General features: G+C 39.6%; 1 long non-coding RNA gene across 1 annotated transcript; it reads right to left on the bottom strand.

The window, feature by feature from the left end:
- Positions 1-21858: 21858 nt before the first annotated feature.
- Positions 21859-23749, bottom strand: LOC130830285 (uncharacterized). The gene is made up of 3 exons (XR_009047772.1): positions 23723-23749; positions 23395-23555; positions 21859-21899 (listed from the first exon to the last, which is right to left on the bottom strand). It is a non-coding gene; the product is annotated as an uncharacterized LOC130830285 (long non-coding RNA).
- Positions 23750-25542: the final 1793 nt, after the last annotated feature.

The raw sequence follows: 25542 nt of genomic DNA on the forward strand, positions 1-25542 counted from the left end.
AATCCAATACTTGGACATTAGTCTGAGGCTTGGACAGTCTTCTATAAACACCTCTATCACCAGGACAAGCAACCCCAAAAACTTGGACAACCATGAGGAAACAAAGAAACCCCATGCAGGCAAAGGAGCAGGAAAAAAACCCACAAGACCAAATAAATGAGGAGGAAATAGGAAAAATGCCTGAAAAAGAATTCAGAGTAATGATAGTAAAAATGATACAAAATCTTGATTACAAAATAGAGAAAGTACAAGAAACAGTTCATAAGAACTCAGAAAAACAAACAGCAATGGATAACAAAATAACCGAAATTAAAAATACTCTAGATGCTATAACCAGCAGAATGACTGAGGCAGAAGAACGAATAAGTGAGTTGGAAGATAGAATGGGAGAAATAAACGCCACAGAGCAGGAAAAAGAAAAAAAAATAAAAAGACTAGAAGACAGCCTCAGAGACCTCAGTGATAACCTTAAACGTACCAACATTCGAATTATAGGCATCCCAGAAGAAGAAGAAAACAAGAAAGGGTCTGAGAAAATATTTGAAGAGGTTCTAGTGGAAAACTTCCCCAACATGGGAAAGGAAATAATTCACCAAGTCCAAGAAGCACAGAGAGTCCCATACAGAATAAACCCAAGGAGAAATACACCAAGACACATATTAATCAAACTAACGACAATTAAACACAAAGAAAAAATATTAAAAGCAGCAAGAGAAAAACAACAAACAACATATAAGGGAAAACCCATCAGGATAACAGCTGACCTTTCTACAGAAACTCTGCAGGCCAGAAGGGAATGGCAGGATATACTGAAAGTCCTGAAAGAGAGAAACCTACAGCCAAGAATACTCTACCCAGCAAGAATCTCCTTCAGATTTGAGGGAGAAATCAAAAGCTTTCCAGACAAGCAAAAGTTAAGAGAATTCAGCAACACCAAACCAGCCTTACAACAAGTGCTAAAGGAACTTCTCTAAGTAGGAAACACAAGAAAAGGAAAACACCTACAAATACAAACCCAAAACAATTAAGAAAATGGTAATTAGAACACACATGTCAATAATCACTTTAAATGTAAATGGATTCAATGCTCCAACCAAAAGACACAGACTGGCTGAATGGATACAAAAACAAGACCCTTCTATATGCTGCCTACAAGAAACCCACTTCAGACCAAGGGATACATATAGACTGAAAGTGAAGGGATGGAAAAAGATATTCCATGCAAATGGAAGTCAAAAGAAAGCTGGAGTAGCAATACTCATATCAGACAAATTAGACTTGAAAGTAAAGACTATTAAAAGAGACAAGGAAGGGCACTACATAATGATCAAGGGATCCATCCAAGAAGAACATATCACAATGGTAAATATCTATGCCCCCAATATAGGAGCACCTCAATACATAAGGCAAATGCTAACAGCTATAAAAGGGGACATCGACAGTAACACAATTATAGTGGGAGACTTGAACACCCCACTTACATCAATGGACAGATCATCCAAACAGAAAATAAATAAAGACACACAAGCTTTAAATGACACATTAGACCATCTCAACTTAATTGATATTTATAGGACATTCCATCCAAAAACGACAGACTACACTTTCTTCTCAAGTGCACATGGAACATTTTCCAGGATAGATCACATCTTGGGTCACAAATCAAACCTCAGCAAATTCAAGAAAATTGAAATCATATCAAGCATCTTCTCAGACCACAACGCCATGAGACTAGATATCAATTACAGGAAAAAAACTGCAAAAAATACAAACACATGGAGGCTAAACAATTCACTCTTAAACAACCAAGGAATCACTACAGAAATCAAAGAGGAAATCAAAAAATATCTAGAAACAAATGACAACGAAAACACAACAACCCAAAACCTATGGGACGCAGCAAAAGCAGTTCTAAGAGGGAAGTTTATAGCAATACAGTCCTACCTTAAGAAACAAAATGATCGAACAAACAACCTAACCTTACACCTAAAACAACTAGAGAAAGAAGAACAAAGAAACCCCAAAGGGAGCAGAAGGAAAGAAATCATAAAGATCAGAGCAGAAATAAAGGAAAAAGAAAGGAAAGAAACCACAAGAAAAATAAATAAAACTAAACGCTGGTTCTTTGAGAAGATTAACAAAATTGATAAACCATTAGCCAGACTCATCAAGAAAAAAAGGGAGAAGATGCAAATCAACAGAATTAGAAATGAAAAAGGAGAAGTCACAACGGACACCTCAGAAATACAAAACGTCATGAGAGACTACTACAAGCAACTCTATGCCAATCAATTGGATAACCTGGAAGAAATGGATACATTCTTAGAAAAATACAATCTTCCAAGACTGAACCAGGAAGAAATAGAAACCATGAACAGACCAATCACAAGTACAGAAATTGAGACAGTGATTAAAAATCTCCCAACACACAAAAGCCCAGGACCAGATGGATTCACAGGCGAATTCTATCAAACATTTCGAGAAGAGTTAACACCTATCCTTCTCAAACTCTTCCAAAATATTGCAGAAGGCGGAGCACTCCCAAACTCATTCTACGAGGCTACCATCACCCTGATACCAAAACCAGGCAAAGATGTCACAAAAAAAGAAAACTACAGACCAATATCACTGATGAATATAGATGCAAAAATCCTCAACAAAATACTAGCTAACAGACTGCAACAGCACATTAAAAAAATCATACACCACAATCAAGTGGGGTTTATCCCTGGGATGCAAGGATTCTTCAATATACGCAAATCAATCAACGTGATACATCATATCAACAAATTGAAGGATAAAAACCATATGATCATTTCAATAGATGCAGAAAAAGCTTTTGACAAAGTTCAACATCCATTTATGATAAAAGCTCTCCAGAAAATGGGCATAGAAGGAAATTACCTCAACATAATCAAAGCCATATATGACAAAGCAAAAGCCAACATTGTTCTCAATGGAGAAAAACTGGAAGAATTCCCTCTAAGAACAGGAACAAGACAAGGGTGTCCACTCTCACCACTGTTATTCAACATAGTTTTGGAAGTGTTAGCCACAGCAATCAGAGAAGAAAAAGAAATTAAAGGAATCCAAATTGGAAAAGAAGAAGTAAAATTGTCACTCTTTGCCAATGACATGAGATTATATATAGAAAACCCTAAAGACTCTACCAGAAAACTGCTAGCACTCATTGATGAGTTTAGTAAAGTAGCAGGATACAAAATGAATGCACAGAAATCTCTTGCATTCCTATACACGAACAACGGAAGAGCAGAAAGAGAAATTAAGGAAACTCTCCCATTCACCACTGCAACAAAAAGAATAAAATACCTAGGAATAAACCTGCCTAAGGAGGCAAAAGATCTGTATGCAGAAAACTTTAAGACACTGATGAAAGAAATCAAAGACGACACAAACAGATGGAGGGACATACCATGTTCCTGGATTGGAAGAATCAACATCGTGAAAATGACGGTACTACCCAAAGCAATTTACAGATTCAATGCAATCCCGATCAAATTACCCATGGCATTTTTCACAGAACTAGAGCAAGAAATCTTACGATTTGTATGGAAACGCAAAAGACCCCGAATAGCCAAAGCAATCTTGAGAAGGAAAAATGGAGTTGGTGGAATCAGGCTTCCTGACTTCAAACTATACTACAAGGCCATAGTGATCAAGACAGTATGGTACTGGCACAAAAATAGAAAGGATGATCAATGGAATAGAATAGAGAACTCAGAAGTAAGCCCAAACACATATGGGCACCTTATCTTTGACAAAGGAGGCACGAGTATACAATGGAAAAAAGACAGCCTCTTCAATAAGTGGTGCTGGGAAAATTGGACAGCAACATGTAAAAGAATGAAATTAGAACACTTCCTAACACCATCCACAAAAATAAACTCCAAATGGATTAAAGACCTACATGGAAGGCCAGACACTATAAAACTCCTCGAGGAAAACATAGGCAGAACACTCTTTGACATACATCAAAGCAACATCCTTTTTGACCCACCTCCTAGAATCATGGAAATAAAATCAAGAATAAACGAATGGGACCTCATGAAACTTAAAAGCTTTTGCACAGCAAAAGAAACCATAAACAAGACTAAAAGGCAACCCTCAGAATGGGAAAAAATAATTGCCTATGAAACAACGGACAAAGGATTACACTCCAAAATATACAAGCAGCTCATGCAGCTTCATACCAAAAAAGCAAATAACCCAATCCACAAATGGGCAGAAGACCTAAATAGACATTTCTCCAAAGAAGACATACAGATGGCCAACAAACACATGAAAAGATGCTCAACATCACTCATCACCAGAGAAATGCAAGTCAAAGCCACAATGAGGTATCACCTCACACCAATCAGAATGGCCATCATCACAAAGTCTGGAAACCACAAATGTTGGAGAGGGTGTGGAGAAAAGGGAACTCTCCTGCACTGTTGGTGGGAATGTAAGTTGGTACAGCCACTATGGAAAACAATTTGGAGGTTCCTTCAAAAACTACAAATAGAACTACCATATGATCCAGTCATCCCACTCCTGGGCATATACCCAAAGAAAACCATAATCCCAAAAGAAACTTGTACCATAATATTTATTGCAGCACTCTTTACAATAGCCAGGACATGGAAGCAACCTAAATGCCCATCAACAAATGAATGGATACAGAAGATGTGGCATATATATACAATGGAATATTACTCAGCTATAAAAAGGGATGAGATGGAGCTATATGTAATGAGGTGGATAGAACTACAATCTGTCATACAGAGTGAAGTAAGTCAGAAAGAGAAGGACAAATATTGTATGCTAACTCACATATACGGAATCTAAAAATGGTACTGATAAACTCAGTGACAAGAACAAGGAAGCAGATACAGAGAATGGACTGGAGAACTCGAGGTTTGGGAGCGGGCAGGGGGTGAAGGGGAAGCTGAGACGAAGCGAGAGAGTAGCACAGACATATATATACTACCAACTGTAAAATAGTCAGTGGGAAGTTGTTGTATAACAAAGGGAGTCCAACTCGAGGATGGAAGATGCCTTAGAGGACTGGGGCAGGGAGGGTGGGGTGGACTCGAGGGGGGGGCGTCAAGGAAGGGAGGGAATATGGGGATATGTGTATAAAAACAGTTGATTGAACCTGGTGTACCCCCCAAAAAAAAATAAAAATTAAAAAAAAATAAATAAATAAATAAAGGAGGAGCCTTTACAATTCAGAGAACTCTCTACAGTACCTTCAACCCAAACTGCGTTCACCCCTCCAGCAGACTTCTATTTGAAACAAAAGCAACCAGGACACAAAAAGTGTAAGAGGTTGAAACTCACTGGCAAGTCACTCAATGTCAAATTCAATCAATTCCCAAGTTCCTTCAAAAAAAGCCTCAAAGAACCACACACCCAGCAATCAGCTTTATCTGTTCCACACCCTTGGACCCTCTTTGGAGCAATTGATGGAGAGGTAGCAGACTGCCCTGGAAGTGCCAACCCCGGCTCTCGGCAGATGCCGCTTTTGACTCATTACCAGTAGCAGCTAAACACATAATCGAGCACAGCTGCAAGGAAGAATGGCTTGAGCTCATGGTTGGCTGACTGGTTCCCTAATTCCCACTCAGTAAGCATCCCTCTGAACAGCCTTTTTCTACTTGGGGAAGACCTAGAATAAAATCCAACCGAAAACGGTATGTTGCCAAGTAGAGGGACACCTAAAGCTCTTCATAGGCAGATTCCAATTAAATGTGAGTCAAATACTCCTATTGCTGCAGGAATTCTGCAGAGCCATTTCCACCCAGGTCCTACTGGGGTGCCTTGCTCCAAATAAGACTCCCCTTTCTTTTTCGGTAATATGTTCTTTCATAATAGCAGGAGATGATGATTACCCCCCAACTTATTGTAAATCAGCACCACTGTGCAGTTCTGCTGAGCTGCAGATCCTGGGATTTGGGAGGTCCCCTGTCCAGCACTGGTCCTGGCTGGAACTTGAGCACAAACCTCTTTTCACATCCTACCAAAGCACTGAGAAGGATGCGAGCATGACCTCACCAACCTGCTTGTGGAGTTAAGTTCACAGCTGTCACAACTTTCTGATCACATCAGTCAAACTGTCTCAGCTTCATCAGGAGCATAGAAAGCAGCACAACACTGACCTGAAACTGCATCTTATGCAAAAGGACAAACCAAAGAGCTGAAAGGCACACGGGGTGGAAAATGTTGACATTTGTTGAAAAACATTCAATTGGCCAATCAACTTGTTTGTAATTTTAGAATCTAAAATGTACAACTTTTTTCTATTTAGAGGTGAGAGGTGGTATCCAAATGCTGTTTTTTTTCTCCCAGATTTTCTAAAAGGACCACTAGGTTATAGAGTTAGACGGGTGGTAGGGGGGAAAGAAAAGGGCAAGTCTCAAAAGCTGGTCAATAACAATGAAACAGAAGTAACACAGCCACCCACCTAACCCGCCGAGCTCTGAATCCTCTTGTTCTTTCTTAAGGACAGGAGTTGAGAGAGGCTCACAAATGGCATAAAAGAAACACCCAGGTTCATATTTCTGCTCCCATCCCGCGGCATAGGGAAGAATGGCAAACCAGAAGGATGGACAGGTAAGTCCTGGCCCAGATAAAAGCACGGTAGCATGATTTCATAGATCAATTACAATTGCCTCATGATATTATGAACCAGACATGCTATAAGTCTTTTTTTTTTTCCTTTTAACAAACAGACCCTATTTGATTAATAGCTCCATGGGAGGGAGAACTAGTTTTTATTTGTAGTGCCTCAAAAGAATAGGACCGATCAGGTGATCTGGGAACTGAAAACAGTTCTTTGGTTAAAAAAAGGCTCCATTTTATTAATGACAATGCTGCCAGCAGCCCAACCAGAACCCCACCTGGGCTTACATTCAGCTGACAAGATGCCAGTGTGCACTCTCACGAACACAGCTACATTAGAAGAGCCTGGGAAGGTGAGTTCTTGTGCAGTGATAAATTGTTTTGCACAGTTAGGTGTACATAGCGCCTCTCTAACCTTGAGCCCATTTCCCCCGAACTTCAGTCCACCTTGCCTCTCCTTACAATTTTCAAAATGATGAAGCAGACAAAACCCTCTCCTAAAATAAAACTCACATACACCTGTTTTGATTCCCATTTTCTGCATCTTAGACTTGGCAAGGGCCCCTAAGTTCCGGAAAGGGATCTGTAAGTCCACATACATTCAGATATCAACTACACACTTGCACATATATGTGCAACTTTTCAAGTGTATTATGGAAGAGACCAGCACATGTCCTGAGTTCACAGCCATCTCCCCAGCCTCCCCAGCTAGGAGGTGCAGCCATGTGACCAGGTTCTTGTGGTGGGAGAATAGGCATTGGGACCCTACTGGAGATCTGCATCTGGTCAGGAACGCAAAATATGGATGTAGGCAGAGGTGATGCATTCCACTCCCAAGATGACCCCAAGAAAACCTTCCATGCGATTCTCAACATTCTCCCCCTAAGCCTACCCTGCCAGCCAGACACAGGCACCAGGTGCAAAATAACATATTAAGAATGATGTGGTATTACCTACTAACCATTCAAAACTACTTCCTCATTCATTTCACCTCATCAATCACACCTTAGAGAATAAATTGTAATACTACATAGGATATTTTAAGGCCAGATCTTTACATCATATTAACTCCAAGTTCTCCCATAAATCTGTTTCCAAATATGAACATCAAAATTTATAAAACAATAAACGATGTCTGTGCTGTATCTCTGAGCAAATAGGTTAGATTCTATTTATTTAAGCAAGGAATGGAATATACACCGTTATTGAAAGACTGAAAACTAAATTATAAAAACAAGGATGGAGAGAGTACCTATTATTATGTTTGGCAACTATCAGGCAGTCAGCATGGATTCCCTTCCCTGAAAAAAGTCCAACTCTCTAGCTGCAGAGACTGTCGGTAAATTAAGAACTAGAACCTAGGTCTTAGGACCTCACATCTAGTGTCTGTTTTGTAATAACGGATCAAAGTTTTACTTACATTGAGAAACAAAAATGTATGAGTCTCTGAAAAGTGTGCAAAATAACCAGAATGAGCTTTAATGGGATTTGGAAAAGGATCAAGACAGGAAAACAGAAATAATGAAAGAATAAACAGTGCTAACTTCCAGCTAAACATGGCAGGTTGAACACCACTTTTTTCCATTCTCTCCCAAATGTCCGCTAAAATAACAGTAAATAAATAACAATAACAAGAGAACTGGAAAGGAGACAAGAGCAGACAAAAGTTGCCAAGTGTTTGGAATATGGAAGCCAGTGGAGGAAGTGTACCTGACTCAACAGACTCGTGCTGATGAGGAAATTGAAACTTCCATACTTGTAATTGCTTACTCTCCTCTATCTTGCAAAGGCCTGCTCGCCACTCTCAGGTAAACAGTAAAATGAATTACTAAGAGTGATCAGATAAGGGAAGACTGTCTCGCTCTCAGGCACCCACCCCAAGCCTTTGTTTGAGACCCTTTGCACATAGACTTGTTACGTGACCATTAACTTCAACCTGCAACCAATATGAGAATGCAAATTGTGACCTTAGTCCTGATAGGAATGGAATGTCCCGCTCCTACAGGTTCCTATTAGGACCCCCTACTATGTGTGTAACCCATGGCAACTCCCGAGCTCTGTAACTGCCCGTGACCTATAGTAATTTGTAGCCAATCAGTTTGTACCAATTATAGCTGTATGTTTTAACCTATATAAGGAGAAGACTCCCCTGAAACGAGGCCCCAGAATTTTGGAGCGTTAGCTCGTCTGGGTCCGCCTGCTCAATAAACCTGAGCTCTCCAACTCTCCGAGTGTTGTGCTTGGTTTCTCGTGGGATCAGTTTTTTTCCTGCAACAGTGCCTGCAACAGGATAGATCGGGAGCAAGACCATTTGACCTGTAGAAACTCAGAGAGGTTTCAGACGTGGAGGCACCTGGTGCTGCAAAAGCTGGCAGTGGAGTTTTGTCTACAACTAGGAATAGTCATTGAAAATTATCAAAAGAAGACTCTGTTGAAAAGTAAAATTGAGAAAATCTTTCAGAAACTATACCAAAAAGGTAACAATAAAGACAAAAGATTGTACGAGATAGACGGTCGATCCACGAGGCTTAATAACGGACTGAGAGGAGTTTCCAAAAAAACCAAACACACACAATGCTGGCAAGGAAACTATCAGAGACATATGAACATAAATATTCACCAAACTGAAGGATGCAGATCTATTGAAGGTCCATGAATCACGTAGCACACTGAATTTAAATAATCCACATCGAGAGACAGCATCATGAAACTGGTGCAGATGTTGGCAAATGTCAGCGTGTGGTCCAAATATGGCCCACCACTCATTTTTGTAAATAGTTTATTGGAACACAGCCAGGTTCATTCATTTCTATACTGTCTATCACTGCTTTCCTGCTATAGCGGCAGAGTTCAGTAGTTGAGACAGAGATAAGCATAGCCTACAAAGCCTAAAATATTTTTCCAAGAGAAATGAAATGTGTGTCCACACGAAAACTTCCACATGAATGCTTATAGCAGCATTACTCATAATAGCCAAAAGGTGGAAACAACCCAAATGTCCACCCACAGACAAATGGATAAACTAAATGTCATATATACATTGGAAAAAAACAGAACGATAATACACTGCTTGACACGCTGTAGCCATTACAATAGATTAATACTGACCATTGGGTCTTTAAAATGTGATAAAACATCATTAAAAATGATGAAAGGAAGATGAGAAAGAGAATTAGGAAATCATATCATAATGACAATTTAATAAAATATAATAAATCATATTAAAGTTATACTGTAATAACTACAGAAGTACTATCATATAAAAAATCACAAAAAATTAAAAATGGTTTTCCAGTATTAATATAGTCAAAGGCAAAGTTGGTTTTAGAGCATAGACTATTACCAGGTTAGATAAGATCATTTAATAATGATGAAGGAGTCAACTTACCAAAGACATGACAATTCTAAATATGTATACACCCAATAACAGAACTTCAAAACAAATAAAGAAAAACACTGATAGAACTTCAAGGAGAAGCAGGCAACTCCACAGTGGTAGATGGAGACTCATACATCTCTCAGCAATTGACAGAGTAAGTATGTCAGTAAAGGCATAGAATATTTCAATACTCTCAGGCAACTTGACCTAATTGATGTTTATAGAATATTCCACCCAACAACAGCTAGATTAAGCAGGAAAATTTAGAAGACACAGATTTGTGGGAAACCAGAGAGGACGCAGAGGACAGTAACTTGGAAACACCTGTGGAGGGCACAGGACAACTGAATGACTGTAAACATGTTCTGAAAACAGAACCAGTCTCAAAGGAAAACCGACTGAGATAAGGCAGTCACGAAGCCCGATGGTGCCAGCTCCGGGTTGAAGCTCAGCTATACTCCCTAGTAGTGATAATATACACAAGGCGTTCTGTTTTGGCTCTTCTGAATTCTCGTGCCTTGTGTTTTTCATGATTTTGTTTTATAATTTGGTCTCTGCTAGAATGCTTTTGATCTTTCTCAATAAATATGCCATGGGAATCAGAGCTTGGGGCTCTTGACTGGCTTGGTCTTGAGTCCCCTGACCGTCTGCTTTCCTATACTCTCATGTGTATTGTCTTAATTCCACCGGGCCACTCACATTCAGGTTCGTTCGTGTGGACGTTACCTCCACAACGGGCGCCTGAACAGGGATCTGAGGTGAAAGGAGTTGCCTGAGCGACTGGTTAAAGATAAAAGACCGGTGGAACCCAAAAAGCAGAGGGACTTGCCAGAAGAAAGAGAGGTAAGTTCTCTTTTTGGGGATTTTCTTCAGGGTTACCTTATGGGTCAGCAATCTTCTACTCATGTTGATGATGACTATGTGCAGTTATTACGGACTCTGTTACAAGGCTCCGGAATAAAAGTGAAAAGGAGGAGCTTTGAAGAGCTATTTTCTTAGAGGACTGGAGCGGGGAGGGAGGGGGGAATCGAGGGGGTGGTGAGTCAAGGAAGGGAGGGAATACGGGGATATGTGTATAAAAACAGATGATTGAACTTGGTGTACCCCCCCAAAAAATAATAAAAAAAAAAAAAAGAAAGAAGAAGATGACAAAAAAAAAAAAAAAGAGCTATTTTCTCTAGTTAGACAGCACTGTTATTGGTTTCCAGCGGATGGTACTTTACAAATGAAACAATGGAAACAGGTAGCACAGGAACTTAAGAGAGCTTATAGGAGTGGAGAGCATATTCCTCTTTCCACTTGGTCTCTCTGCAATCTTATTTCTTTAGTCTTGCAATCATTCTTTAGTCATTACAATCTCCATCTGGCTCAGATTCAGAGGAGGAAGAAGAAGATAGGGCCAGAGAAGTTAATCTTCTCACCTCTGACCCTGTCATAGAAGGTGAAGAACAAATCATTTATGAAAATGAAAAGGATGAAAGAGAAGAGAGTCCTTTATTGGCAATGCCAGCTTTAAATTATGGAACACAAATTAAGATGAAAAGGACCAAGAAAGGAAACGGTAATTTAGAGGGTGCTACAGCCCCCTTCTGGAACAATGGTCTATTTTTGGATTTGAATGACCCCCCTAAAAGGTCTATTGTCTCACCACTTAAGGGTTCAGGATTACAGAAAGGAATTGTCAAGCCCAATTAGAGGGAGATTTAGAGGCTTACTTACACCCCTGTGCTTTTCCGGGGACTGTTTCTCAAAGTACCTTCTAATCAGGAATTCCCTCAAGGGGCTTATCGATTTGATCATGCCCCTATTCCTTCTAAGACATTAAAAGAATTAAAACAGGCACGTATGGCTTATGGGACTCGCTCCCCTTACACTATGGGGCTAGTGCGAGGTTTATCTCAAGCAGAAAGACTCATACCATGGGACTGGGACCAACTAGCCCGTCCTTGTTTAACATCAGCAGAATTTCTCCAGTTTAAAACTTGGTGGCTAGATGAAGTGTCTCAGCAAGGAGCAATGGCCGCTTACTGTAGAAAAACTGGACGCCCTTCAACAATTAGTTCAAGAACAACTTCAGGCCAGTCATGTTGAACCTTCCACCAGCCCTGGGAATTCTCCAGTTTTTGTAATAAAGAAAAAATCAGGAAAATGGAGAATGTTAATGGATTTGAGAAAAATTAATGCTGTCACTCAGCCAATGGGATCACTACCACCAGGGCTTCCTTCTCCTGCTGATTCCTAAGGACTGGTCTCTGATTATTATTGATTTGAAGGATCGCTTTTTCACTGTCCCTTTACAGCCACAGGACTGTATTAAATTTGCCTTTCCTATTCCTTCAATTAAAAACCACAAACCTGCAGAATGATATCAGTGGAAAGTATTGCCCCAAGGAATGTTCAACAGTCCTGCTCTTTGCCAACGTTTTCTTAATCAGCCACTGCAGCTGCTAAGGCGGCAGTTTCCTAATGCTTATATAATTCATTATATGGGTGATTTATTATTTGCAACTCCCACCAAGGAGGAATTGACTCTTCTTTTTGCAGCAGCTCAGCAAGAACTATTAAAATATGGTTTGGAAATAGCCAAAGACAAAATTCAGACTGAATCTCCATTTCATTATTTGGGAGCTGTTATAAATCGTACGTAATATCATAACTCCACAAAAAGTTCAAACTCGTGTTGATTCTCTCAATATTTTAAATGATTTTCAGAAATTGTTAGGAGATGTTAATCGGCTACATTCAACATTGGGAAGTCTGACTTATGCTCTTTCTAATCTTTTTGATATTCTGAGAGGTGATCCTGCATTACACAGTCCCAGAAAACTCACTCCCACTGTGAAAAGGGAATTGGAATGGATACAACAGCGCATTCATCAAGCTCAGCTTGAACGCGTTGATTTAAATAAACCTATTCAACTTTTGATTTTTCCTTCTTTACGTTCTCCAACAGGTATATTAATTCAGGAAGAGGCCATTACTGAGTGGATCTTCCTCCTTAACAAGGTTAATAAAGAGCTACAGCTTTATCTGGACAAAATGGGACAATTAATTCATAAAGGAAGAATGCGTCTCCAGCAGTTAGCAGGCCGAGACCCGCGTGTTATTGTAGTTCCTTTAACAAACGCTCAAATTAACAAAACTTTGCAAACTAATATTGAATGGCATATTGGGCTCTCGGATTATGTAAATATTCTTGATAATCATTTTCCCCATAGCAAATTATTTCAGTTTTTGAAAGTCACTAATTGGATTTTACCTCATATTGTTGCCAAAAATCCTATTATAGAAGCCCCTACTTTTTTTTACTGATGGAAGCAATAATGGCAAAGCAGGATATTCAGGACCTTTCACTAAAGTATGGGACACTTTTCAAACATCTGCACAAAAGGCTGAATTAATGGCAGTAATATCATTATCGACAGATTTTGCTGACTCTCTTAATATAGTTTCTGATTCACAATATGTTGTTTATACAGTACAAACCATTGAAACTGCTGAATTTAATTCCTCTTCTTCTATCTTTCAATTATTAACTCAATTACAGGAGACTCTTCAACAATGAACTTTCCCATTGTTCATTTCTCATACGTGAGCTCATTCAGATTTGCCTGGACCATTATCCAAAGGTAATCATAATATTGATCAGTTACTTATTGCTAATGTTCAACTTAAAGAAGCAACAGAATTTCATCGATTGACTCATGTTAACGCCAAAGGTCTTAAAGAACGCTTTGGAATTTCCCATCGCCAGAGTCAAATGATTAGAAAACATATCCTGTCCTGTCAAATCATCAGTGTTCCCTCTTGGCCTAGTGGTGCTAACCCCAGAGGGCAAGCCCCAAACCAATTATGGCAAATGGATGTTACTCGTATCCCTTCCTTTGGTCGTTTGGGATATGTGCATGTTACTATTGATACCTATTCTCATTTTATTATGGCCTCTGCTTTCCCTGGTGAAAAAACATCTCATGTTTGTTCTCATTTACTAGCCTGTTTTATGGTTATGGACCTTCCACACAAATAAAAACAGATAATGGTCCTGCTTATACCTCTAATTTATTCAAAAAATTTTGTAATGAATGGCATATATCACATTCTACTGGCATTCCATATAATCCAACAGGCCAGGCAATTGTTGAAAGAGCTCACTTAACATTAAAACAAATGCTGGATAAACAAAAAGGGGGAGATGGGTTTCCTATAACACCTAAAGATTGTTTGAATAAAGCTTTGCTTACACTTAATCACTTAAATTTGGGGGCTGAAGAGAATAAATCAGCAATAGAAAAACATTGGGAAAATGAAATACCTGAATCTCCTCCCATGCAGCCAATTTGGTGGCGTGATATAAGTACAGACATATGGAAAAGGGGTTAGGTTAAATCATGGGGTAGAGGTTTTGCTTGTGTCTCCACAGAAAGCAGAGAAATATTGTGGCTCCCTGCAAAATGACTGAAACCCAGAAATGAACCAGAAGAGGGTGAGATTCAACATAGATCCACCACTAGAGGAAAGAATGGCAAAGTTGAATATATGACCTTCAATAACTGTCACCAACACAACTCAGAAAACCCTTCCCATGATGTGGGGAGCGATAAAGAAGACCACGCATGGAGCTGACAAGATACTGGAGGGATTGTGCATGCCAAAGACGCCGGCTAACACGTTTCTAGCTATGCTTGCTCTCATTAACACTACGGTGGGAATAGTACATTGTGGAGCTGATTTCTCTTACTGGGCTTATGTTCCACATCCTCCACTAAACAAACTAATTACTTGGTATGATGGAGAGCCTTTTGTTTATATTAATGATTCAAATTGGCTTCCGGGGCCATATGATCCTCGGGGATCTCTGGTGCCAAATGAGGAGGGCTATACTATTTCTAATTATACTGTAGGAGCAGATAATCTTCCAGTTTGTTTTGGACATGAGGATCACTGTCTTAAAGTGGAATATCAAGGCTGGCTATCTACCATTAAGACTAACAGTACTAATCCTATTCAGTTATTTTTATTGGCAAGTTTTAGCTTTAAAGACACTGGGATCATTAGCAACACCATGCCTCCAGACATACCCATTTGTCAGCAAAAAATGCTATCATCTAGTTCAAATTGGATCAGTTGGGAGAGATGTAGGGGAAATGAAGGTCAAGTGCTTCTTAATATTTCCCAAGGAAATGTCATTTATCGGAGCCCTGAGGGTTCAGCTTGATGCCGCGTTCCCCGTATAATTTAAGACGGAAAAAATATAAGCATGGTACTGTTATCTCAACTGAGGTGTCTGGAGATATTATATACTGACATGGATCATTGATGACTCCTCCAAGTCCATATTTTACTCATGGTCCAGTTCATAATCAAATTTGGAAATGAATGGCCTCCCTTCGTAAAATACGTGCTTCAAAAGGAAATCATACTAGAAATTTGGTTAGTAATGATACTGCACTCTCCTTCACTGTTAATGAAACACATTACATACAAGCTTGTATAAAATTCCCTTACCTACTAATGAAAGGACATACTAACTTTGATACTTATGAATTATTGCTAAATTGTGTTAACTGTACTTTTTTTTTTTAATTTTAACTGTACTTTTTATACTTGCTTAAATTCTAGCATATTATTTAACCATAGTGCTGAATCAATTTATATACTTAAAGCTCGCCCAGGAATTTGGCTGCCAGTTCAAATGAAAAGGCCTTGGCAAGAATCTCCTAATCTCTACTTCTTGCAGGAGATAATTAAAAAAATACTAAAGAGAACCAAACATTTCCTCGGAACTTTAATTACTATCATAATAGGTTTAATTGCAGTAACTGCTATGGCAGCAACTGCAGGTATAGCTCTACATCAGACTATTCAAACTACGGAGTTTGTGCAGCAATGGCATGTTGACTCTGAGCTGCTTTGGTCTGCTCAGAATCAAACTGACAATAAACTAGCTTCTGAAGTGGCTGATTTACAACAAGCCACAGTTATGACAGGAGATGAAGTTTCCAGTCTTTGGAAACAGTTACGTCTTCATTGTGATTGGAATATTAATCAATTTTGTGTTACTCCCTATCCTTATAATTCTTCAAAATTTAATTGGAACAAAGTACGTCAACGTTTATTAAATCAAGGAAATATGACTTATGAATTAACATTATTGCATAAAGAAACCCTTGACACTTTTGACAAAAAATTGGAATTACTAGCAGGATCAAATTATCTGGACAATATTGCTAATAAATTGGATAAATTGAACTTTATGCCCCATTGGCACATATTTGGGGGCTCTGCTTTGGCGATAATTGGGATAGTAATCTTAATGATTTTCTGTTTTGGCCTAGTCTGGCAACGTCTCCTCTGACAAAGTCGAAAGCAACAACGACTAGCTCCGTGTGCTGTGAAGCTCAGATACGTGGCCAAAAAACAAAAAGGGGGAGATGTGGGAAACCAGGGAGAACTCAGAGGACAGTAACTTGGAAACACCTGTGGAGGGCACATGACAGCTGAGTGACTGTAAACATGTTCTGAAAACAGAACCAATCTCAAAGGAAAACCCACTGAGATAAGGCAGTCACAAAGCCCGATGGTGCCAGCTCCAGGTTGAAGCTTAGCTACACTCCCTAGTAGTGATAATATACACAAGGTGTTCTGTTTTGGCTCTTCTGAATTCTCGTGCCTTGTGTTTTTCATGATTTTGTTTATAATTTGGTCTCTGCTAGAAAGCTTTTGATCTTTCTCAATAAATATGTCATGGGAATCAGAGCTTGGGGCTCTTGACTGGCTTGGTCTTGAGTCCCCTGACCCCATGCTTTCCTACACTCTTGTGTGAATTTTCTTAATTCTGCCATGCCACTCACATTCATGTTCGTTTGTGTGGAGGTTACCTCCACAACAGTTCACTGGGTAACAGTTCACAGCAAGGGCTGCCTGCAAAGGGCTGCACTCAGCTGGCTCTGGTACAATTACCCCCTTTTCTTTGATACTCTTCAATTCTGAGGAGAACATGTGGGTATGATTTGGATAGAGTGGTTAATCATAAACTCAGCAGAGGAACTCAGTTTTAGGGGACTTGCTTTCAACCTCCATTCCTGGTTCATCTTTTCCCAAGTCTTGCAGGGAATGGGGTGACGACCACTCTAGCTAAGTCCTGCTGGAGAAAAGCATAGTCCTACAATGCATTCCGAGTTAGAAACAATGCCATGTTCCAATTCCTTGATCCAACTCTTATATAAACTTGTATAAGGAATTCAGGAGAAGAAGCCTGAAAAGCAGTGTGAGTGTGGCACTCTGGGGGAGACATTTTGGCAAGTAAACCAGACACACAGAAGTAGAATTTAACAAATTGTTGTAAGTAGTTAGGATGTTGATGGGAAGGGCTTCCCTTTTCTGGAGAACACAGATCAAAATCAGTATTATTCCAAACCAAATCCATCAACTTTATAACCATATGCACCCGTTTACTCAGTTTGTCAAAAAATCATTGGTATGAACATTCTTGAAGATTAAGCAATTTAGCCATGCCTCAGCTTAACTCTCTGTTAGAGACTTAAACAGGCAAAGTTAAAGATGGGATCACAAGGTGTTGAGAAGGAAGCTTAATCAAGTTGCTCTCATGTAACCATCATTATGGCTGATACCTGCAACCCAAACATACCTGCATTTCAGAAACTTTGTATACTTTCCAGATGATCTATAGGTGTATCTTTTATCCATACTGTGTAATTTTAGAAGCTTATCCTCCCTTTGATAATGTTTTCTCTGTATTTCAACATACCAGATATACGACTTAAATATTCCACCTTGAGTTGCCTTAAGGGACCCCTAAAAAATCCCAAAGTTAACAAAAAGTTTCAAAACACTTGGTCCAATAAGATCATCAGTCACTCTAAGAGAAGACTTATTTCTTTTCCAAAGGGAGAAGAGATCCTAAAAGCAAATAGAGATCCTTTAAAGACAAGACAGTGGACATACCATGTTATTGAAAGCAGCATTCTAAGTAAATGTGTTCTCTTAGTAGTGGGGAACCAAATCCAGCCTTGAAAAAAACTTATTTTTAATAACAGTATCCATTTCCCTAAGTTTAGTTTAGTTTCATCCCAACCATGCATAAAATTTCATTTTTTTGCTCAACACATTTATCCCACCTTCCTGCTCTATCTTGAAATGGTTTACTTTTAATGATTTTATTAGCTTTAATTACATATTTTGATTCCAATCCTCAACTGTTTAACACCGTCATTTTAATGAAAACCAAGAAGCAAGCAGTTGTGAGTTGGATGTTATACCAGCATTTCTGATTGGAAATGCATGCTTTCGTTACCTTCTCCTAACTAGGCAAAGGTAGGGAAACTTAGATGTGCCCAGCATGCAATGTTCCAATCCTCTATCCTCTTTGAAATGACCCAGATAGTCAACGAATTCTTGCCATTTAACTTGGTTAAGTTTCAAGCTACCCAAATCTAGAGAGGCAATTTAGAAAGACTTCAAGTGTCATCATTTGAACTTATTGTCCTTGCTGTCAAATTTGCAACAGATATAACGTCTTTTTTGATCTCTAATAAACCTAGGTACAGGAGAAGGTTTATACTTCAGAATCCAACAAGCTTAAGGCAGCTTCCATACCAGATACCAATTCAGTACTAGCTATTTGCCAGATCATGAGAACCTGAAATACATTTAGGCCAAATTTCTCAAGAGGAAGAAGTATTGAATTGGTAAGTGCTTCCTTTTCAGTTAAATAGAGCTCATTTACACATCAATTCATCACTTTATATCAATTTCCTTATACCTGAAAATGGTCCAAATCTTGAGAATGCACCTGAAAGGGGTGCATTGGGGAAAGACATTTGAGTTTCCCATAGCCGGATCAATTTCACACAAAACAAATGGCCTCTTTTGAGGCCAATACTGGCCAGCAAAATATCAATGACCAGGACTGAGTGGGGACTAAATTTAAAAAGCTAAAACAGCAAAAGCAATTAAAATTTGGGAATGCCTCCCTAGAAAAACAGTGAGTGTAGGGATTTGTGCTTCATTTATACCAAAGTTGGAAAAGTAAGATTTAAGCCCAGGCCAGTTTTTACTTTATGGATATTAAGCAAACAAGTATATAGGTTCCTTAGTGGATTTAAGCACTTTGCTGGTGGAAAGAAGCCTGGTGTTAGAGTTTTCATAGACTTTCAAAAGCTGTTCACATTTGTAAAAATGCACTGCTCATCCTCTGAGTCAAAATTAAAATTTCAGTATATTCGACAAAACCTAGTACACAGAGCTACAGAATTTTTTGCACATCTAATTCCTCTAACTTATTCAGAAGCTTCTTAGAACCTTGAAATAGATCCCCTGCCTGAGGGCCAGTCCTCTCCTGTTTTTCAAATGACGACCTTTTGTGATCACCTTGACCTCTTCCCTCATTTAACATGTCTTCCCAGAAAGTACATTGATTATTCTGCTTTGGTCATTGTGCCTAATTGGGGTTGTTCCTGTTCCTTTGTTTGTTTGTTTGTTTTGTTGAGTGTTAAAATGATGCAGAATGTATCAAAGTTGTGGGATGATGTGGTCGAAGTGATTTAATTCTTCCTTTTAAAACAATTTTTCATTTTGTCAACATACCAAACCAAAAGAGAATAACCAATTTACTTAAAAAAGAAAAATAGACAGTTAAGACAAAGGATACTAAGCCAAGGAGAGGCAAAAGAAGTAATGCATTTAGAGGTGTAGCTCCAGACCAACTCTCAGAGCTGCCTCTGTTTTCAGTCTCTGTTCTCATCCCTGCTCTCCCTCTCCCTTCCCTCAAAGATTAAGCCCACCTGCTTCCCTGAAGTCTTACATCAACCACTCCTCCCCCGACCCAGGGCAGAGAAACCCATCTACTTTACGGTCACCCTCTATTTCCATCCCATATGCTATTTTCTCCTCATTTTTATTTTTATTAGGCAAACAATCCATACTCATGAAAATAATTATAAAATGAAAAGTTGTGGGTGGTTGAGCAACTTCTTCACAGCCAGCTCTGTGATTTTCGTGAGGATTTAAGGCCCAGTTTCGTCTCACATGTACAGCTTTTGGGCTGTCCCTTTCACAGTTCAATTTCAAGCAGTGTCTCCTGTCATAGATTAGGGGGGAAAGATTTAGAAGGAACTAACATGTGACCTCTCAGTGAGTCAGTTGACAAGACTTAGGAAGTCTTTTAAATTTACATTATTAACCTCACATTTTGAAGGCGTCTAAATTGGCGGAAAATAAGTTTTCTTGGTGCCTTATTGGTTTATCCTTGCAAGCGTCTGTCGTGTTTTCTCGTGGTCATTTCCAGGGATGGGCCTGTGTGTGTGTGTGGTGTGTCATTGTGCGCATGTACAAGCTGAAATAATATGCCGACAACACTGTTTCCAAGTTGGTCTTCATGAGGCCGTTTCCTCCTGGGCTAGGGCTGCGCTAATCCTGACACTGGCTGCCAGGAGAAAACCTCGTGGATTCCACACGGAACCGTGATACCAGCATCCGTGACCTGCCGTCTCAAGCACAGAATGGGAACCCCAGAGCTAGGAAGTGTCGTGGTATATTTTAATGAACTGCTACCCCTGCTAAAGAGGCTTCTTTCACTTTTGTGCTCTACAGAAAGACCAAGCGGGTAGGAGGGACAAAGCTTTGACTAACTGCTTTCTAACACCGAAGGTGGCCAACAGGACAGAGACCGTCACAGATCTAGGCAGGTGTGAGGGACAGTGGCTGAGAACGGCCCGCTCCCCCCGTGTGTCCTTTCTTGCTTCCAAAGGCCAATCAAGGGATCCTGGGAAAGAAATACGCCTGGGCTGAGGAGGCTGTTTCTAAAAGAAAAATCTACGAAGACGCTAAAGCAGGGTGAAGGGTAGGCAGGATGAAAGTAACTAAGGAACCTGACTCAGAACCTTCCAAAGCTTCTAGCAGCTTGATGACCATTACAGGATTTATTTCAGCCAGGATAATATCTGTGGTACATCATTTGAAGACAATATTACTTCATGTTGCTACAAATTGTATGTATAGTGTGTATGTGTTGTGGGTGTGTCTATAAATAATATATGATATATATGAGAGATTTAGTGACTTTTGATACGGGTTTGGTGCAGGTGAATGTATTGCTGAGCCAAATGAGGCACATATCGAGTGAGTCGTTTGAGTCCAGGGCATTCAATACTCTTGCTGATTTCTGTATACGTATAGTGCCTGTCCCACGTGGTCTTGTCGGTGTCATGTCAAATCCAGAACTCCCAAAGCAGAGCCAGCGATGTTTTATTTGTAGACAATCAACTTAAACCTATAAATTGTTACTGGCAGACGATTATAATTCTGAATCCCTAACACTAACAAAAGGAAACCCAGAGCATCTTGAGAAGAAGTTTTTTGTTTTTGTTTTGTTCCTGGAAGTCAATCGAACAACAGTTGTCTGGTTACATTAGTTTCAAGATACTTAATTTGGTGACCTTATTATTTCAGAAAAAAATTTGTATGTATTATATTTGTGGGAAGCTAAAATAATGGTTTGAGATTTTTATCAAATATGGAGAGTAGCTATTTGTGAAAAACCAAGAAATGTCTATATTTGTTCCTTTGTTCCCAATTAATGTAGATAAATGTTAACGTACATTAAAGCAATGGTAAAGCAAATAGAAAGATGCTGTACAAGTATTTTTCTCCTCATGCTTTTATGGAGAGACACACTGCTTTCTCAAGAGTATCTAAAGGAGATACGTGGATTCTAACTTCATGATCAGACTCCTCAGGTTTACTTAAAATATAAGCAGCAATGTTTTTATTGATAATAAAGTCAAGCAGATTTCAATCGCCAGAAGCAGAACTCATGAAAACATATTTTACTTGACTATACTTCATAGGTCCTCCTGCTGATCCTGTGATTGATTCACTTGAAGAAATGAAGGGAAATACACATAAGAACAGATGTTGCCTGAGATGGTGGTCTAGTTTATCAACCCTCTGTCTATACTCTATACTGAAGCAACTTGGATAGAATTAGTGCTGTTCTGGGTGTCTGGCTGGCAGTCAGGAACTCCCCAGACTTTATCATTCAGCAGTTAGATCCACAACATGGTATGAAGGTCTAAATACAAATCAGGGAGCCTAGGTAAGAGGATATATAGCTCTCCCTCTATATTTGTGGGGAATTGGTTCCAGGAGTCTCCCTCTCCCCACCCCCCACCCAATACCAAAATCCATGGATGCTCAAGTCCCTTATATAAAATGGTATCTAAGAGCACTATGTGCATATAACCTATGCACAATCCTCCCATCTTCCCCCGCATCCTCCCGTATACTTTAAATCATGTCTAGATCACTTATAACACCTAACACAAATCCTAAGTAAGTAGGTGTAAATATAATGCAAATGGTTGGTGGTGTGTAGCAAATTCAAGGTTTGCTTTTTGGAACTTTCTAACATGTTTTTCCCTAAATATTTTCAATCCACAGTTGGTTGAATCTACTGACACAGAACCTGAGAATACACAGGACCTAATCAACAGGAAGTTGATTTAGAGTTGGCACTTCCCTGACAAGCTGGTGGACAGATGCTTAGTAAACCAGAAATAATTACTTTAGTGTCAAAGTGAGTACTATGAGCATTATTAGATTCGTACCTATTAGAGCATTTGGGAGAATGGAAAACACAGCAGTTGAGCTGCAACCTGGGGGAAGATCCACGGTGCCTTATCTGAACAGGTCTCTGTAGTTGGCACATCTTCCCAATGCTTTCTCATTGCTCGTTTCCTCCCAGTGGAATAGGGGGGGCACCGTTGGACTTAGGAGGTTGGAGAAATAGATAATGCTTCTTTTAGTGATTTAGTTACAGAGCTCTTTCATTTGTCATGCCTAACAGAATGAGAGGCAGTAGAATGGTTCTGTGCATAGAATTGAGAGCTATACTGACTAGGGATTCAAATCCCAGCTCCATCATTTATGGGCTGTGTGATCCTCGACAAATTACTTAACTTCTTAGTACTTCATTTGTGTACTTCATCTTAAGACTTTCTCATCTGTGAAAGGGGGATAATGATAGGACTTATATTTTAGGGTTGAGAGGACCTAAAAGATTCAATCAGGCTAAGGTAAGTAAAACAAGGAGGAAGCAGCCATTCAGGAATAGAATGGAAAGAGAACTGAGAGACTAGTTTTCAAATTTGTATCTGCATAAGAATCATTTGGGGTTCCTATTCGAAAGCTAGCTTTCCAGCCTTCGGCTCCAGAAATTCATTCCAAGAAGTGGGCCTTTTTGTTTGCTTGTTTCAGTACATTTTTAGAATTATTTTAGGTTTACAGAAAAGTTGCAAAGATAGATCCATTTTATCCTAATATTAACATGTTATCATAGCACGTTTGTTAAACTAAGAAGTCAACATTAATACCTTACTGTTAACTCCGGACTTCATTTGGATTTCACCAGATTTTCCACTAATGTTCTTTATCTGTTCCAGGATTCCACACTGCATTTAGAGAAGCTTCATTTCTTACAGGCACTTTCAGCCCATGAGAGGCAGGTGGTCTGGGGGCCACATCTTGCGAAACACTAGGACATGTAAAGGACTGAGGAAGGTCAAATTGCCCCATCCTCATGTTGGGAAGATGAATGCAGTTTTGAAGCAGAAGGGAATAAACTGGGGGTGGGGGGTTGGATGTAGAAGTTTGATTTTAAGAGTCGGGATGGAATCTCCTCCATTAGATGAGAGGGGTTACCTTAAGAAGTGAGGCATTGGACTTCCCTAGTGGTCCATTGGTTTCCATGCTTCCACTGCAGGGGACACGGGTTCGATCCCTGCTCAGGGAACTAAGGATGCCACATGCTGCATGGCACGGCCAAAAGAAAAAAGAAAACGAAGGTGTCTGTTCCTAATGCTTGGAAGGTGGGGCTGCTGCCTAGCCTGAGACACATCTAGGGTTGTGGGCAGGTCAGGGGAGTGCAGCAAATTGGGAACTATTGATACTTTGGGGGAACACAGGAGGGCCCAAGTCATTGATTAAAGGCGATTCTTATTATTATATTTCCTGGAACCTGGGGATAATGTTTTGGAACTGGGTCATAGTAGTAACTGACATCAAGCATTGCCACACTGGACACTAGCAGAAAGGCAAAAGGTGAAGCTGATGTGACCTTGTTGAGAGAGGGCAGTGGGAGGTGGACAAAACATGGAAGCTCTGCCTTTGGACGCGTCAGTTCTCACAGTGAGGAGATACAGGGCCACCATCTGGGGAGCTAGAAGTAAAGGTTAGGAGAATTGAGAATGGTAAGATGAAGGAATAGATGTTTTAAGAAAAAGCTAGCAGAATAATTGGAGGTCTTGAAGTAGATAATCTACACATTCTGGAGGACCTTAGGTTCTGAGGCTGTCACTGAATTTGTCTAATCACATTCAACTTACTTAGCTCCCTTCACAGCAGTTACAACAATCACCTAACTTGTTCCTCTTTTTAAAGAACAGGAACCGCTTTTCCTTTAACTCTGGATTCCTCTTAATTTCTATAGTTTCACTTTTCCTAGTTCTTTCTGCACCCTAGAGATCCTAAACCATAAACTGGTATACTGAAAATCTGTTTCACATTAAGCACATGTAATCTGTCAAATCCATTTAAAATAGACTAGTGGAAATTGCCTCAGAAACCAAACAGACTGCACCTGCGTACAAAGGACCAGGCTTTGCTGAAGCACTCCTTGTATTCTTGCTGGCACAGAGTCAGGCTGGCCAGGTTGGTAAGTGGCAAACAGCTAAGATTTTAGGTGGTCTACTCTTTAACTTGAGAGTTGCTGGGTATAATCTACAGATTCTGCATAGAAACCAGCCCTTACCTGGGAGAGCCTCTGCCAGCTGTCGAGTGCTTTACCAAGTAGCTCTCTACTCAGGAATGTGGCTTCTGGGTGAGGGAACAGTGTAGTCATTTTACATGTGCTTAGAGAGGAGGCCTGGGTGATGAAAGATTTTAGCTAACCTACATGCTGTAGGGAAACACTTCCAAAAACACCACATAACCTGAATACAGAGTGAATTGTTTTCCAGTAAATACTGGCTTCAGCATGTTTTCCCCCAAATCAAGGAATGGTACATTTTATAGAATGGGAAAACGAAACTGAGAAATGAAACTTGAACTGTTCTAAAACTAGGAATTAGAGCTGTTGGATTTCAATGATGAGCATACAGGGTACACGAGGAGTAAATGTGAAAGAACTGTGCCATGATGGAATCTGATACAGGAGGGAAAACATTCCTTAGCCATAAACACCGGGCCCTAGTAAGCAGCTGTCTTAGGGTGAACCATGTGAATTTAACGTACAAAAACGGCAATTTCATTTGGTTCAAACATACATTTCAAACCTTTGTCTTTTCCTTGTAAAGAATAAAGTTCAGTTCACAGTGTACCAGAGTTAAAGTTGCACTGATGTCAATATTCCAACAGAAAAAAACAAAACAGAACAAAATCTGAGTTGAGGTAGTCAGATATTCTTTTATTATAGTCTTACTACTTTAGGGAACAAACCCTTCCTAGGTATAAAATCATGAAAA

This window comes from Hippopotamus amphibius, chromosome 10, assembly GCF_030028045.1.
Source record: "Hippopotamus amphibius kiboko isolate mHipAmp2 chromosome 10, mHipAmp2.hap2, whole genome shotgun sequence".
In the NCBI taxonomy this organism is placed as follows: domain Eukaryota; kingdom Metazoa; phylum Chordata; class Mammalia; order Artiodactyla; family Hippopotamidae; genus Hippopotamus; species Hippopotamus amphibius.